We start from the raw sequence: 12,742 nt of genomic DNA, 5'->3' as shown, positions 1-12,742 counted from the left end.
TCCGCTGAGGCGCTGCCTACGCCGCCTGACCAAAGACTACCTGATCTCTGCTTCCGGAATCAGAGCGTACGGCTAATACGCTCCGCACCACGACTGTTGAAAAAGTTTGTCTTTCTGTTCTGGCTGCAGCATGTATGGGCGCAGTGAGAGACGAGGAGGCTAAGAGAGATATAAAGGCAATACCTTGGACAGCCCCGGACTTCCGAGGCCGCAAAACCTCAAGGTCACACGGGATAAACTGCGTAGCGATTACTGTCTCCTTGCGTCAGTTGCGTGACAGGCGAGGCCTCTTGCGCCTGCGCAGCTGCCATTATGCTGTGTGCCTGAAGCGCTTGTCCTCTGGGAGTGGCGGAAAACGGGGGTGGAGTCTAATTAAGCACGCACTAGGTGCCCGAGGGCATGTGAGTTCGGGCCGAACGTAGCCGGGGACGAGTCCGGGAGCGGGCGCACTCCTGGCGCGTGGACGTTTTCCCTCCTCCCCCCCTCCTCGTGGAGGGCGCCATCTTGTCCTGGGTCTTTGTTATTATGTTGTAAACATTAGCTCAGGGCTTTTGTTGCTCCTTCTAAGTCCTTCATTCGTTTTCTGGCGCCTTGTTGGTGTAGCAATAACTTGGAAGACCGTAGACGTTCATTCTGCTTTACCGCAGGGTTCTCGGGTTTCGAACTACTATAGCAGCCTTTGGTTCACACAGTGCATTGGGTTGCATTAGGATAATTACTGTGCAAACCTTCAAGAGGAAAAATACTTTTGGCTCAGATTTTTTCCCGCGTGACTTTGCTGGACCTCTCTGAGGCCCCTCAGGCCCATCTCAAAATTTGTGCTGGTTGCTACGGACAGGCACTGTGGGTTCTGTAACAAGATGGCAGTGGCGACAGCGCTGTGACCAGTTTCAGATGTTTAATGGAAAAAACAAACAACTGATTCAACAAGTATGTACTGAAGTGTCCACCATGTACCAGACACTGTTCCATGTAGTGAGACTACAGTGAAAACAAAACGTGAATTCACTGATCACAGATTGAGGTTGATTTTGCAAATGAAGCAAGTTGTCCTTCAAACTTTTAACGTCCCCTTTCAAGAAAGAAAGATATTCCACAGTTAAGTGATAACTGGATGAGGAATTGTGAAGGAAAGTTGGGGAAGAAAAGAAAACTGAGGAGTTTACATTGTGAGGGGGATGGAAGTGACTAAGAAATAAAAAAAAATTGATTACAGATTATACAGATTCTTTAAAAAAAAAAAAGCGCTCCCCCCTCCCCCCGGCTTTAAGTGCTAGCTCTTATTATGTTATCCTCTCTAGTCTATTTAACATTCGTTTATGTTTTTTTAAATTCCCTCAGAGGTAAATTTGCTGAGATCACAGTTACAGGCCAATGACCCCTGTTTGTAGAGATTAATATTCTAAAACAATATATTGATGCAAAAGAACATAGGAATGACAAAGAAATAATATTAAACATTGAAGCAAAATAGAAATGAAAATTTTACATCCTTATGTTGTATATGACAGGGAGGGAGGAGGGCAAGTGTAGTATTTGGAGTAAATACATTCTTATCTCGAATGCTTCCTTCTCTCTAATGGTTTTCTTAAGAGTTTGCCTTTTTTTCCTTCTTCTTCTTGTTGCATACATTTAAAAGCTACAAAGTATTCATCAAAAGAATCCAGGAATCATATAGTGTTAGCTAAAGGGTGCCTGACACCTTACTTCTGTGGGTACGCGTTACTGGTGGTTTCCCCAAGAGCCTGGCAAATTCTCGCCATGACCACAAGGGGGGGATGTGGTAGCTCTAAATACTGAAAGCAGACGCCTGAGAATGGGGGCTGTATTGTGTTAGCCAGTTTGAAAGGCAGGCTTCTGGACTGCTTTGCAAATTAATCTGGCCTACAGCCTGAAGGCTTGAAAAAATGAGCCTGCGTCTAAAAAGAAATAGGGTGCGAATGAATAAGAATGGGTGGTTAGATCCACAACCAGGTGGTATGATTCTTAACCATAGAGCACAGCACTGTATTTCATTTCTCTGTTGTCATCTCAGTGTCACACTGGAGAGGGAAAGGAGCTGCTGGTACATGATTTGCATGTGGGTAAATGTTTACCAGACAGAACAGGTGGCTGTCTAATACCTGTGCATACTATATTTTAAATTATATTCTAACTGGCATGATATTTTAGCATATTTGAAGATAGGAAACTAGTTTTAGTATTTAAGTAACTTCCAGCAATTAATAGGAATTGTCATTAGATAGTAATCACTAATCGTTAAGTGTTTACTTAAGTGCTACATACTGTCTTAAACTCATTAGCTAATAGAATGCTCCCAACAATAGTCTTAAGTAAATACTATTGGTATTCCCATTTTGCAGATGTAGAAACTGAGGCTTAGAGCTGTTATATAGGTCACATAATAAAATGGTAAAGCCAGAATTTGAAGCCAGACTGTATGACTCCAGAACTTGTAGTGCTAACCACAAGGTTCTGCTGCCTCGTAACCAAACTGGGTCTGATCTTTTACCTACACATGTGCAGAAGATAACTTTTATAATACTCTCCTAATCCATCATTAACAGTTATTTTAGGCAATGGAGTAAAAATGTTAGAAATGCTTTTTAAAAGTTTTGAGTAGGTTAGGTCCCAGGACAACTGTAAAGAAAGCTCAATCTGTAATATAACTCATAGGATCAAGTTTATATTTTTAAAGTGAAATCCGTTTAAACTGGTGACTCAGATGACATTTTATTCAGTCTTGCCAAAGATGAATATTCTGCTGTGGCACCTTCCATCTTTATGAAATAAAAATGTGGCCTATTGCAGGGATATTTCACTTTTGATCTCCTTGGAATTTTTCATGTATCTGTAGCAGATTTCAGGAAACAGTTTTCACTTCTCTGTTTTGGCATTAGTTACATTATATTGGAGTGCATTATACTGTGTCACTCCATTCAAGTCTGTTGAATCATAGTGGGTATTATGTCAGGTGATGTCTCTGTCCCCAGTGGTGGTGACAATTACCAGGTTTCATTGAATGCCTGGTAACCTCTCAACCTCCTTTTGATAGGAGAAAAAAGAAATAAGAGGGTGACCCTGAAAGAAAAGTGAGGCAGCAATAAATCAAAATAAAATGACACTTTGTTTAGCTAGAATATTTACATCCCAGTGATAATGCAGTCTCATTGCAAAGGGTAAAGATCAGTCATTCTCACTCTGGATTTTCATTCAGGTTTGGGAAACAGGTGGCTATTGGATATGCCAAGGACCTATAAATGAAGTCGCTATTGGGGTGGGGATAGGGCTGCCAAAAGCAGAGATTTTCTCTTTATGAAGATCCACTTAATAGGTAATTCTTAAGGGTATAGGAGCCTTTTCTGATTTTTTTAGTTTAAAGGGCCAGAATTTTAATTTATTCTTGATCAGCATGGTATAGTAAAAGGAACCCTGAACTAAGAGTTGAGTCCAAACTTGGGTTATAGAAATATAGAAAATACCTTAGATCATTTAAAGTGTAACCTTTTGTTTAATAGATGAGGAGCAGAGAGAATAAGTGATTTGGCCATGGTCACACAGACAGTGGTAGCTTCTGCTCCACATCCTTCTTTTTTACTTGGTATGCTTTTAAGAAATCACCTATGTGATTTCATATTAAATGTTCTTTCAGCACAGGACCTTTTTTAAATGCTTACAGAAAACTCTGGCCACTATGCTCCCTTCTTCCTACCTCATTCTCACTCCTAAATTACATGATTAGTGAAATTATGTCAGCTATCTTTTCAGTTCAGGTGGATTACATGCTCTCTCTATGTGAGGGACTGTCGATTTTTAAGATTCGACACCTCTGATCCTTAAACATCAGGAGGGGAAGTGCCCAGGTTTCCTTAGGTGATGAGGATTTAAATGAGAGCTAGTTAGGGAAGTTACAGGCATTGTCTTAATACCTTTAGAGCCAGAGTTCCAGAAGAACAAGGAAGGTGGCTTGTCCTTGGTCAGGACCCAGGAGTGTCTGCTTATAGCTGCCAGTTAAGGAGGCTTCTGATGTTCCCATCAGCACTGACTACCCCTTCCATAGCCCATCTTGTTTGTGCCTGCTTCTCTAATTCTTCTATTGCAGTGGTTCGAAAACTCCAGTAACATCAGACTGGGGAGCCCTTTAAGGCATCCCACTCCAGAGATTCAGATCCTCTAGATGGAGGTGGGTCAAGGAATCTATGTGTTTAACAACTTCCACAGGGGATTTTGAGGGGGTTAGGGTGGGGATCAGGACCATACCATACATAGAAACACCTCAAGCACAGGGGTGTCTTCTTGTCTCCCAAGCGTTTTATTACACATTCCTATTAAAAATATATTTGAGCACACACCTCCATAATGTGTATATTTATATTTTTATAAACTATATACAGTTGACCCTTGAACAACTTAAGGATTAGGGTGCTGACCACTGCACCACCCGCCCCCTCGCACCCCGCTAATAGCCTGCCATTAACTGGAAGCCTTACCAATAACATGAACAGTCTCTTAACACTTATTTTTTATGTTATGTGTATGTATTCTATACAGTATTCTTATAACAAAGTAAGCTACAGAAAAGAAAATGTTATTAAGAAAATCATAAGAGAGAGAAAACATATCTATAGTATCTATTGAAAAAAAACATGTATAGGTGGACCCACACAGTTCAAACCCATGTTGTTCAAGGGTCAACTGTATATGTATGTAGTGCTATTATTAAACATATATAAAAGTAGAAAATAAAAATGTAAAAGATAAAAATAAATATAAATACATTGGAATGCTTCCTTCCTATACCTCAGTGTATCCACTGCTTGCACCTCCCTTGCTACTGTTCTGTGTGACTTAAATTACACCACCCCTAGAGAGAGTCTTTATTGGGCAGAGTAAAGGCATAGGAAAGTGCCAAGTTGTCTCAAGGACCAGCGTATAGGCCTTTAAGTGTCAATTTCCTGTTTTATTCAACTAGCTGTTGGGATGGGGGTAGTGACTGTATCGGTATTATATGATGTGAAGCAAGCAATTTACCTGGAAGCAACCCTTGACCCATTCAGAGGAAAGGGGGAATCTGTGGCATGACAGCTGCCCATGAGTCTTATGAACACATGTCTTCCATCATAGAATTATGAACTGTTTCTGAGAATGGAAAAGTGCAAAGGTGGTTTTACAGAGGTTGTGGATGAGGCTGTGTGTGCTCTCTGCAGTTTTGCATGGCTTCCCAGAAGGAAGTCTGCACTGCTCCAGGCTGCTGTGCCAGGATATATATGTATGTGTATGTGTGTATAGTGCTTGCTCACTTCTCTCTCATTCCATTTTTAGGATGACTACCTGGCCTGAGCTGGATGTTCTCTCTCAGGATTAAAAGCAGCCAGCAGAACACCAGTACTCAGAACCCTGGAGAACAGCACTTTTGTGTAAACAGTCAAGTGTCTGTAGGTAGGTTGATGAGAAATAGTAACTGAGTTCCTGAACCCAAATGCAGTTCTTCCCTGTGCATCTACTCTGCTCTTGGATATACTCCCAGTGGCCAAAGAGGCTTCAATTTTCCTGATGCATAAAGTGTTGTTCTATTTTGTGAGTAGGACATCACTTTCATGAGTTAGAGCAACCACATTGGGACAAGTAGACATAGAGTATTATTAGAGTTGAAGGTTGGAACTGGACAAATCCCAGAAACATTTCAGAAATCAAGTGACTTAATAATTAGTTATTAAAGTTGTAAGTGAGTTCCCTACATTCCTTTTTCCAAGTAATTTTCCTACCCCTACTTACATTTTCAGCTTTCTCCTGTTGCCCTCAGGTATTTAAATGCTGGTGTTCTATACTCTCAAATGCCAGGGAGGGCAGAATGCTGTTCAGGGAGCTCTGCAGAGGAGAGAGGGACAGGGTAGGTACTTCTTGGATTCAGGGCAGTTAACAGCTATGTATATGTGTCTATTTCCTGATTGACAGGGATATTTGGAAATAAGTTACTTAGAATTTTATTATTTTCCTCTAAGTTTTATACTATTGAAAATCTCTAGGCTGAAAACATTTTTTCTGTCATTTTGCCTTTTTCCAGTTGGCATGTGTGCTTACCATTTTTGCATTCTGCTTTTTATGCTTAGCATTATCTTGTCTAAAGATATCTACCTGTCAACCTGGTCCCATATACTTGTCATTTTTAATGGCTGTCTGTATAATCTCATTCTTTCTTGAAATTCATAAGTTTATTCTACTGAATCTTCTGTGCTTCTTTTTTTTTTTTTTTTTTGCAGGGTACGGGGAGAGATTTGCTGCATTTCTAAAATATCTCTGAAAACAAGCTGTATTTGAGAACCTAAACCAGCATTTCCTTTTCTTCACTTTGAGGGTGCATGCAGGAAGCCATTGGGCATACGAAAGTATTGAATTCTCTCCTCATGTCTGTGGGTCCATTTGGGCTGCTTGATGAGAAATCTCAGCAAGAGGTCTCAGACACCAAACTAGGGGAAACAATTAAACTGACAGAGTGCTTGATATTTCCAAAGAGTCACTTAGGTTCTGTTATTACTGCCACATTCAAAATGTAGACCTAGTTCAGTCTTGTGATTAACGTGACTGTTAACCACTGTAAGATACAGTGGTGGGCTACAGCTGGTTCATCATTTGGGGTGTAATGATTAGCTAAATCTATTTTTCTCTAAAGGGTCAGTTATTTCTCTTTTTTTTCTCCAAAAGTTCAGCATTAACATGAAGGACCCATAAATTCTGTGACATAGCTGCCTCCTTATCTGTCTTGGGTGTTACAGACTGCATGTATAAGGCAATTCATGTACCTCTGCATAATCAGTTGAGTTTTATAAACCATAAATCTTCACTTAACATACAGATGGTGTTGGGTGCCAGGTTTAGAAAAACTGATGTAGTCGCCAAGTTCATGAATGTTATAAATCATGCTAAGGTAGCCCAGAATCATGCTATCCTCTGAGGCAGACCAGTTCAAGGTGGTTATTAAAGACAAAAATGTGAGTCTCAATGATTATTTTTCAAAATCAAATGCACTTTTTATTTGAGAAGTCATACCAAATTACCTTTCTCTTTTTGGCTGAAGTCAGTTTTCTAGGACCCTCTCTTTACTCTCAAAGAATCTACCACTAATAATATTTTTTCTTCCCCAATTCCTGAATTCTATCAGAAACCCATCACAAAATACATAACCTGTACACATTTGCAATCCAGACTTTAATGTGGTAAAAATGAGACTCAGATGTTTCAGTAAATCTTGAGGTACATTATTAGGAAAAAAAATCTTTGAAGTTTTGGGGGAGTATTTTTTTCTTGTCCCATTATTTTACATGAAGTTACCATGGATAATAGGCAAGCATAGCTCTCTTTCACACTGCCTGTGTCTTTGGAGCTAAAGACAGAGGAAGGCCTGAAGAGAAGAGATTCCCTGGGACAGAAGGCTGAGCAGTGTGATGTGTCCCTTTAAGTTCCCAGACTTTATCAAGACCACTGGAATACGGATATTAAACTGAATTGTTTTCCCTGAGAGTTGCCTATTTGGTAGATGAAGAAGGCTGTGAGGTTTGATATTATTGAAGAAGGAAAACATGTGAGGGCTTTTGGTGAGGTCTTCAAAGAGAAAAACAGAAAAATGAAGTATTGCCTGAGGCTGTTAAGTACTCTAAGGGTGGTTAAGTGTATCCCTTTGTAGTCTCCAGCAGGGAGCCATATGCTGTCACAGATGACATGTGACTTCTCTTTGGTGTACCACAGAATTACATTTGGTGTGTATATGTGAATAGCTACCCCTGCTGTGTTCATCATGATTGTAGGGGCCGGTTCCAGATAGATCTTTTTCATTGAGTGCAATGAAGTTTTTCTTTGATGAGATAATCCCTATTGACCTTGTGAATCCCAACTCTGAGGCTTAGAAATAGGTCCTAACCTACTCGTGAATTTGCAAAATCATTTATGTGACCTTTGTAATTTATTTTATTTATTTACTTATTTATTTTTGTCAATTACAGTTGACATTCAATATTATATTAGTTTCAGGTGTACAGCATAGCGGTTAGACATTCACATAATTTATGAAGTGATCTCCCAATGAGTCTAGTACCCACCTGGCACCATACATATTTATTATAATACTATTGATTCTCTCCCCTGTACTGTACTGTACGTCCCCATGACTATTTTGTAAATACCAATTTGTACTTTTTAAAAAAAATTTATTTTTACAGAGAGGGGAAGGGAGGGAGAAAGAGAGGGAGACAAACATCAATGTGTGGTTGCCTCTTGTGCACCCCCCATTGGGAACCTGGACCGCAATCCAGGCGTGTGCCCTGACTGGGAATTGAACTGGGGACCCTCTGGTGTGCAGGCCGGCACTCAGTCCACTGAGCCACACCAGTCAGGGTCCAATTTGTACTTCTTCATACCTTGACCTTTTTCATCCAGTCTTCCTCCCCTCTCTCATCTGGCAACCATCAGTTTGTTCTCTGTAGCTATGAGTCTTTTTGTTTTGTTTGTTCATTGATATTGTTCTTTTCAAGCTTTTTTAATTTATTGACTTAAGAGGAAGGGAGAGAGAGAAAGAGAGAGGCAGACAGACAGACAGACATCATTGTCACAGACTTCCACACAACTGTGCATTAATTGGTTGCATCTTGTATGTGCCTTGACCAGGGATCGAATCCACAACCTTGGCATATCGAGATGATGCTCTAACCAACTGAGTTACTTGGCCAGGGCTATATTGTTCTTTATTTTATTTTTTAAAAGAGTATATTTATTTTTTAGAGAGAGGGGAAGGGAGGGAGAAGGAGCGGGAGAGAAACGCTGATGTGCAAGAGAAACATTGATCAGTTACCTCTTGTATGCCCCCAACCAGGACCTGGCCCAGAACCTAGGCATGTGCTCAGACTGGGAATCTAACCAGTGATCTTTCAGTTTGCAGGATGACATCCAACCCAATGAGCTTCATCAGTCAGGGCTATTATTGTTACTTAGATTCCACATATAAGTGAAATCATATGGTATTTATCTTTATCTGATTTATTTCACTTAGCATAATACCCTTTAGGTCTATCCACGTTGTTGCAAATGGTAAGATTTCATTCTTTTTTATGGTTGACTAATATTTCATTGCAGATATGTACCACTGCTTTTTTCTCCACTCATCTATTGATTGGCACTTGGATTGCTTCCATACCTTGGCTATTGTAAATAATGCTGTAATGAACATAGGGGTGTATTTATCTTTTTGAATTAGTGTTTTGGATTTCTTCACATCCATACCCAGAAGTGGTATTCTATTTTTAGTTTTTTGAGGAACCCCCATACTGTTTTCCATAATGGCTGCACCAGTTTGCAATCCCACCAACAATGCTGGAGTTTTCCCTTTTCTCAACATCTTTGCCAGCACTTGTGGTTTGTTGATGACCTTTGTAAATTAATGAATCTTGTGAAAATACTAGGCAGCTCATTCCTCCAACTTCCTTTTCACCCCCCACCCCAAATCATATTTTTCTTGGACACCCCAATTTCTGGACCTTATTACAAATCCCCTTGGGGGAGGGGCCCTGGCTGTGCCTCATGACAATAGTCCTTCATAAAGCCCAGCTCTTGGCTGCTCTGCCTATGGAGTAGCCTTCTCTCTGTCCAACTCCTTCACCAATAAACTCTCTATCACTTTAAACTCCTTAAAAAAAAAAAAAAGCCTGGCTTTTTTGTGTATATCTGTTTGGTATCTGAGCTTATGGTTTACCTTCTGGTGCATGTTTCCACCTTCCCCATCTAGATTTATGAGCCTCTCAACTGCAGAGACCTCCACTTTATTGTTTCTTGAGCCACCACAGGTGTCTCCATAGTGTGGAGTGCTAATTACTAAATGATGTTTAAAGATGATAGTCACATGGACATGGAACCCTTTCTGAGCACACCCAGCTCCACCATACAGTGAGAAGCAGGAAAATGAAGGGAAAGGGGGTCCAGGTTTCATTACTGACATAAAAAGCATGAGTGTTTTATTGGTTTATACCACCCAAGAGTAGCCTCCTTGTCCTGCTAGCATGAGAAGAAGCATTTGTCCTAATGGTGATGAATAAATTCCACTCCCAGAGTAAATGGACCAGTGCTCCGCTGGGTGGTGGGTCCTTTGGCTTCTTTGCAGGCTGCCTTGCCTTGCCTGGCCCTCCCCAATAGGTTTCTCTATCATGAATGCAAACTAGCCCAGTCCTCTTAAATGAAACAACCTTTCTGACATCTGCTTGGTGTAGTTCTCCTCCCACTAAGCTATAGTTGCAACCTGCATCTCCTTAGCCAATTCTATAATGGTGTCTTCACATAAATAAGCAGGCTGATTAGTTAGAAAGCTCCAACTCATACTCTGGGGATGGAGAACTGGAACCAAGAGCCCTCCTGCCTCAGCCCTTGGGACTCCATAGGTACTTAACTTGCTCCCTTACACCAGCCTCCTGTGACACCAGGCCAAGCCCTGTATCTGGCCTCCATTCATGTTGATCCAGTTACAGGAAACAGGCAGAGAGGACTCCAGTACCATCTAGGTAGCTGGACTGAGACCTTTAAGTTTCTTTAATCCTCTGAATCTTTGATTCTATATTTTTCACTTGCTTTTGTTCTTAATCATCATATAAAATTCCCTAGCTTCCTGCTGATCCCTTTAGCCTCCTCAGCTTGGCCCCATTTCTGCCTGATGGTTAGATTCACTCCAGCCGCACAGGCCTTCTTTCAGTTCCTTTAGTGTGTTGCTTCTGCCTTCCCATATGCCCTTTCTTCTTCCTTGATCACTGTACTCACCCCTGCCCCAGCCATTTGTCTAACCCTATTCCAGGTCCCAATTTAATATATCTTGTGTTAGGCAAGCTTCTCTAACCCCTAGACTAGATTAGATTCTTAATACTGAGACCAGTCCTGCATATTATCTTCCACAATACTTTGTTCATTTATATTCATTAAACTACTTTTTAGTAAAATTTTGTTTAGTGTTTATTTTTCCAGTATTTTGAAAGCTCTGCATGTGCAGGGACTCTCAGTTCTGTTCAAAATTTTATTGCCAGAACCCAGTCCTATGCCTGACACCTAGTAGCTGTTCAGTAAACATTCATTGACTGGCCAATTCTGCTTCCCCTCTCAATCATGCATTTCCCCTACTGTTCATTCATGTATAAGTTTACTGCTGCTTTTCTGTTTAATTTGTACATTTATGCTTGCCTGTTTAATGTTAGCTGACTTAAGCTGTACTTTACTGGAGGGCAGAGAATCCATGTGTATAATTTTCTTTGTATAGTGTTTTATATGTGGTTGAGTCTCATCAGAAGGTGAAATTGAGAAGATGACAGTGTGACCAGGAAGGAGACTCTGAAACTCGGTGGGGCAGACTTCTAACTCCCTGGGTTGTCCCTGAGGATGGGCAGGGTGTGGGCCAGGACTATGACAGCACAGGAGGTTTAAGGATATTGTTAAAAGAAACTTTGCTCAGAACTGGGGTATGTACTTGCAGGGTAACAGAAGGAGGGAATAGGATACTTCGGGAAGTTAAGAAGATAGGGGAGAAGTGGGCAGAGCTTGAATCCAAAGGCCTCGTTTTCCACAAAGATGTTAGGGTGCTGTTACGTGAAGGAGAACTATTACCTCTGACAACAACTCTACTTGCTATGACCCCTTTGTTGGTGTTTTTATTACTTTTTAAAATAAAGGGTGAAGAACAACTTTTACAATTGTAACTGAAACAGTGACAAGCAGGACTCATGGGGTGTAATCGTAAAAGACACTGTTTTTGGCTCCCACCGTTCCTTACATCTCAATTGTAGAGATGGTCCGAACTCTGCCTCTGGACAAATGCTTTTCTTGCAGGTATTAGGGAGCCCTATAGTCAATTTTCAAGGTAAAATGATCTCAATTAGGTACATAACATGTTCATTTCAGGTATTATCAATGTTTCCAGTTTTTTTCAAGATTAAGCTATTTGTCCTTCCTCATCTAGATCTTGCTGCAATTGAAAAGAGGGGATATAGTCCTTCTTTCTTTCCCAGAGTTTCTGACCCTTCCAGGATTAGAGCAAGGAAGAGGTGGCAGAAAGTATTCCTTGCTTCATGGTGTTGAAGCGGGCTTTGTGCTCTCCAGGAGTGGCCAGTGTTTAAATTTGTTTTATTTCTTGGGGCACTTTGTGGGTTCTTTGGAGACCCTGTACTACCCTCCACGCACACATACACATTTGTCCTGTATGTGTCAGCTGATTTCTTCCTCTATAGCCCTTCATAATTCAACAGTTCATTTTCAGTTTCTCCATGAGAAACAGTTTCTTTGCTCATACAAGCTCTGAGACTATGGGCAGATTCTAACATTGCAAAGCAGCTGCTGACCCATGCAAAGACCCCTAAATTTCCTGGGCAGGAGTCAGAAATTAGTCCAGTCTGCCTCTCTAACTGCAGGAGACACGTATCATGTTCTCTGAGGGGCTCCCTTGAAGCCCTTCTCATTAGGCTTGCGGTGAAATGCAAGTGCCCCCCTTTCTTTGGAGGCGGGTACCCATAGCATACCAACACGTCTCACCAAGTAAGTCCTTTCCATAAACTTTCTCTTAATATTCACCAGCTTCTTTTTTCCCTTGATATGGGTGAAAGTTTTAGAGTTTTATTAGTTTTATTTAGATTATTTTTTTGACTGGTTTCTGTGAAAATTTACATCTTTGCTGGCACCTCATTGGATATGACACGGATACTACTACATAGTGGAGCCTGTCAACTTC

Source organism: Pteronotus mesoamericanus, unplaced genomic scaffold (assembly GCF_021234165.1).
Source record: "Pteronotus mesoamericanus isolate MK-2021 breed Mesoamerican mustached bat unplaced genomic scaffold, CSHL_Meso_final contig_2, whole genome shotgun sequence".
NCBI classification, from domain to species: Eukaryota; Metazoa; Chordata; class Mammalia; order Chiroptera; family Mormoopidae; genus Pteronotus; species Pteronotus mesoamericanus.
This window is presented reverse-complemented; position numbering follows the sequence as displayed.